The sequence below is a fragment of the Camelus dromedarius genome, chromosome 24 (genome assembly GCF_036321535.1).
Source record: "Camelus dromedarius isolate mCamDro1 chromosome 24, mCamDro1.pat, whole genome shotgun sequence".
NCBI lineage: Eukaryota > Metazoa > Chordata > Mammalia > Artiodactyla > Camelidae > Camelus > Camelus dromedarius.
Window position 1 is genome coordinate 6,797,346 of NC_087459.1, and position 5,460 is coordinate 6,802,805.

Consider the following 5,460-nt stretch of genomic DNA (forward strand, 5'->3'; position numbering starts at 1 on the left):
TGCTGAGCAGAGGGTTAAACCCTCTGTGACTGTGTCCTGGGGTGAGGCCAGAGTAGCCAGGGGTACTGGGGGCTCAAAGTAACCACTATTCAACAACTGGTCAGGAACTGTTTCAGTATGTTGACAGCAGACTGCTGGACAGATGCACACCTGCACCCAGAGAGGCTGGCAGGGGAGTTATCCCAGCAGCAGCTCCCTGGGGGGTGGGCAGCGGGCTGGGGCTGCCTGGCAGGCAGTGGGGAGGTGACCAGGATGGGGCAGCCAGCCAGGGACCCCAGGCAGGTGGGGCCCTGAGGCACATTCTCAGGGCATGACTCAGGGGCAGGCAGAGTGGATGACTCACCATGGACCCTCTCCTGTCCTTACTGCCGGGGCCCAGCCTCTCCTCTGGTCCCACAGAGGCTGTGGGGAGCTCACTAGGCCCCCAGCTCAGGGCTGAGTGTAAGCCCATCTGGGCTGGAGGGCCAACAGGATTTTCCATCCCTTGCATTGTTCTGTAAGAAAAGTAAATACATGTTACAAAACACAGGGTGAAACTGGGCCAGCCCCCTCCTGTCCCCTCAAAGAGTGGGGAGTAGAAGGGCCTCCGTGCCAGGTGGTCTGCACACATCACAGAGCACTAGCTCTTCCCCATTTTACAGATGGGGAAACCAAGGTTCAGAGAGGTTAAGCCACCTATCCAAGGTCACACAGCTGGATGTGGCAGAACCAGGATTCAAACCTAAGTTGCCCTCAAGCTACAGCCTGTGGGCTCTTCCCAGGCAGCTGTAGACCAGGCCCTGAGCCTGTGTTCCATCTCCTTCTGTTCACAGCTATGTTTCTCAGGGTGGCCCAGAAACCCACATGTTTCAGCATCCCAGAGGGTATGTGTTTGTTAACATGCAGATTCCGGGGCCCTATGCAGACTCACTCAACCATAATCTCAGAGGAGGGACCCTGGAATCTGCATTTTAAAATGCTTCCCAGGTGGGGGTGAGGCCTTATAGCTGGAGATGGGAAATGCTGCTGCCCACAGGAGGGCAGGCCAGGCCTCCGCCCTGGCAGAAGGCTCTGCAGTAAGGAACAGGCCTTCTTGTTTCAAACTGGCTGGTTCACAGAAACACCAGAGCCAGCAGCCAGCAAGGGAGTGAGAGAGTGCCTCTCCAGCTGCTGGGGAAATAATGACAGCAAACAGGGAGGGTGTGGGTGACCCTTTGGAAGGTGCTGGCCTCCTGGAAGCTGGCAGCCTGGCCCAGCTGCCAAAAGGGGACAGGATTCAGGGCCCAAAGGTGGCCTGGTTGCCAGGGATCTGGATAGCCCCATCAAAGAAACCCCAGGAAAGCAAATACCCTCCCCAAGCCCCCAGCCCATGTCACAAGCAGAGCGGATGAGTCACTTGGCATAAGAGGGCTCCGTGGAACCAAACAAATCCGATCTGCCCAGAGGAGGATGCGCGGGGCCAGAACACAGCTCCCACCCCATCCGGCCTGCCCACAGAGTGTCGTGCACACGTGTATGCACATGTGCACACACACACGCATGCACGCACAGCCACACCAGCTTGGAACCCAGATTTTAGAGAATGGAGGAAGGAGGGTTGGTGAAGCACAACTTGAATTCCTCCTTAAATCTGCTAATTCTTCCCAAAGCAATTGGGCCAGGCCAGGCTGAGTCAGCAGGATTCCCTGCTGCCTCCTGAGCACAGGAGGGTGGAACTGGGTGGAAGTCCAAGAGCGTGGGGCTGAAGCAGGCTAACCCAGCAATTAGCCTCAGAACCCTTCCCTAGAACATGAGATAAGAAAGCCTCTTCCCAGGTGGCAGTCCTTGGGGAGAGTCAATCAGCTGAGGCATGCTGGGCACATGCCATGTTGCTTGGCATGGAGCCAGCCCTCAATAAATAAGAAATGGCAGTAATATCACCAGTGTCACAGCTGGTACTCAGCAGCTGAGCGATAAGTCTGCTAACCTAAAGGCCCCTAGTTTGGCTCCCTCCTCAAAGCCAGACTTTGGGGAGGTGTGGGGAACGGAGACTTAGAAGTTGGGAGAAGTCCAGAGCTCAGACATAGTCTGGAGTTCCTGTACTTGCTTATAACCCTCAGCCCACAGGCATCGAGCCTCCAGCTACAGGTGTAACCCCCTCCTTTTTGTGGAGCCCTCACTAAGCGCTGGGGGGGAGGGCGTGCTGTTGTGCCCATTTCACAGATGAGGAGAACTGAGGCTCAGAGAGACAAAATGACTTGCCAAGCTGCTCAAACAGCTGAAAGAGACTGAACAAGGACTCCACCCCAGCCTGGGGGGAGTTAAGAGGGGGAATCTGTTCCCCTTCCTCCCCATCTTTGGAGTCCTGATAAGGCTCTTCTTCCCACTGTAATCCCAGTAGGCTTTGTAGTGTTGGATCTTTGTCTCTGCTCTTAGACTATCAGCAACTTGAAGGTAGAGCAGCTTCCTTGTTCAGCATGGGTTCTATTTTACCCAAATGCCATATCTTCCATAATCCTTATCAACCAGTATCTTTCAGTCCAGTAAGAAAGTCCAACAAAGAAGGACGTTGGTACCATAGAGTATGGTGGGTGCTGACAGCGGGGCATGAAGTGGAGAGAGGCCAAGGGAGAGGGCAGCAGGGAAGGCTCTGGGAAGAGGGAAAGCCAGGCTTGGGTCATTTTGAAACAGGTTTTTAAAAAGTAACTGGAGGAGGGTGGGTATAGCCTAGTGGCAGAGCACATGCTTAGCATGTGCTGGGTCCTGGGTTCAATCCTCAGGATTTCTGTTAAAAAAAAAAAAAAGTACAGCATGAAAAACTCTTTAAAAAAAAAAGTAACTGGAAAAGGCTATTGAAAAAACAATCCAAGCACATATAAAAATAATATCCAAAGGAAATTTTTAAAAAATAAAATAAAATCCAAACACTATAAAAGAGCATATAATGAAAATTCAGATTTCTCTTCTGAGGGGACTCCTGGCTAACAGTTTCTTGTGGATCCTTCCAAGAAGTTTTCTGTGCATATACACGCACATGCTCCCTGCTTCTCCTTTGCACTCTGCTTCTGGTGCCTGATGCTGCCTTCCACATCTTGCTCTCTTCCAGCTACGTGGTCTTCCCGGTGTAGATGCGCCCTGAGTTATTTAACCACTTGAACCCAGTCCCAGTGGCCATCAGGTTGTTCTCAGGGCCTCCTCCCTGGTAACAGTGCTGCCGTGAACATCTCCCAAGGTAAGTTTAGCCTCCGAGGGAAATGTAATAGGGACAAGTAAGGAAAGGGTTTCCAGGAAGAGTTGTGCCATAAAACAGGGGAATGGACAATGCTCTCTTCTAAGCCCCTTCTGTGACCAACCTGGAGTGCAGGAAGGGGTCCTGGGTGAGCAAGCTCTGTGCTCAGTTCAGGCTTCTGCAGACCCCAGGTAGCACCCCCCACATGCATTCTGAAGCCTTGGCTCCTCCCTGACACCTGCTTCCCATGTTGGCCAGCTGGACTTGCAGTCTCCAGGTGGCCACCAGGCCCCATTCTAACCTCAGACTTGGGAAGGGAAGTCACTTCAGGATGGAGGGAATTGCTCAAGCTCTCAGCTGCCTCATGGGGAACTCCCCACCTTGGTGGAGCACCTGAGAGAGGAGCCAGGCAAAGCCAAGTTCAGAGGGGAAAGAGGGGTTAGGTTTGGCTGGAAGGTCTGCTCAGGGCTCCCAACCTGAGCAGCTATGGGGCTACAGGCAGGATCCCTCACTCTTGGCTTCTCACAGAGAGGCCAGGGACCACCAGGGTGACTTGCCATAAGTTCAATTCCTAGGACCCTTCCTACACTCCCTAGTCAGGAGCCAGGATGCTGGGGTGGGGGGGTGTCCAGAGCCCTGGAATCTGCATTTTACAAACTCCTCTGGGGAGCCTGATTGCACAGCTGCTAAGCTGCTGCACCCCCTGGGGTCCTTTTCCTTTTTAGGTCCCCAGACACTTTTGAAAAGTTAACAATTGGAAGTCATCAGTTTTTTATATTATTATTAATATGTCTTTCCCCCTCCCTTAAGAGAAAGACTGCTGTTTTTTGGGTTTTCCCTTTTCTCACCAATGTAGCAGAACCAGGCAGCCAAGATTGCTAGAGTAGTCATATCTGTTGAAAGAGTGAGTGGATGAACCAATTGAAACTGATAGATGCTCCCCCAGAAAAAATGCACATATGGACACACACATTTTGAAAGCAACTGTAAGAGGAGCCACAGACCCCCCTTAAGCCCACCCCCAGATGCCCCCTTAAAATAAGGTTTTCCTAGAGTCTCTGTAACCCTTAAACACTGAAATCCTTTGGTGGCAGGGACAATAGATGGCCTAAAGGACACTGTTCTCAGATGCTCTGGGGTCTGGGGTGGGAAAAGTCTGTAGGAATCCACTTCCCCACCAACGTCCTTATTCTATAAAAAAAAAAAAATAGCTAGGGAAGGGACTGGCCTGAGGACTCTGAATACCCAGTGAGGGACCCTTCCTTCCTCCTCCGCAGACCTCATCACTCCCCATCTGAGCCCTAATAGCCCTTTGGCCATAATTTATCTCTGATGCCTTCTGACATCTTCCCATTGTGTTCTCCCCCTTCCCAGCTGGGCTCAGAATTCCCAGTGCTCTCTAGAGTGGCGCTGAAGTCTCCCGGTTGTCAGGACCCTACTTGGGCTCGCCGTCAGACTCTACTCTCTCCAACTGCAGCCTTTTCCACAGGCGCACAGCACCAGGGCCACGGTCTAACCTGGCCTCCTGCTGGCACAGAGAACTTAGCACATTCGGCACATGCTAAGTAAGTGCTTTGTGTGATTACCTACAGGAATCTCCTCAGAACCCTATGGGATGGGCCTGTTGTTATCACTGTTTGACAAATAAGGAAACTGAGGCTGGGAGCAGCAAGAAGCCTTGCCAAGGAGTCAACTGACCGTTGCGGCAGCAGGATTTGAACTCATGCAGTTGCGCTCCAGAGCTCCCTTTTCTCAATTGCCTTCAACGGATGCTACCACCTGAATGTAATTCACTAGCTATCCGGGGCACAGAGAACAGTCCGATCTCTGCCACACCTGCCTGGGGGGCCCACCTGGGTGTCAGCCGAAGAAAGGGGAGCCCTGATGCCCAAGAGAGGCAGCGGAGAGCCAGATGACGGCCCTCGCCAGGGGGCGCGCCAGGCCAAGGGTCGGGGTGAGGAGGGTGCTGGGCGTGCTCGGGAAAGCGGCCAGTGCGCCCCGGCCCGCGAGTGTCCCGGCTGTGGTGTGGGTGTTGTCCCGACAGGACCGGGTGCCTCACCTCCAGCCCGAGCCGGATCCCCGACTCATTCCGCGGAGCCAAGGGTGGGCGCCCGGCGCGCCTGGAAGTCCCGCCCACCCGGAGCCCCCGCCACCTTCTCGCGAGGGGCCGGAAGAGCCAGTGGCTTGCGCGCGCCCCGCCCCTCGAGAACAGAGACTGGGCGCCGCGGCCGCGCCGCGCGGGTGGCTCCGGCGTCGCGGTCCGCTCAGCTCCG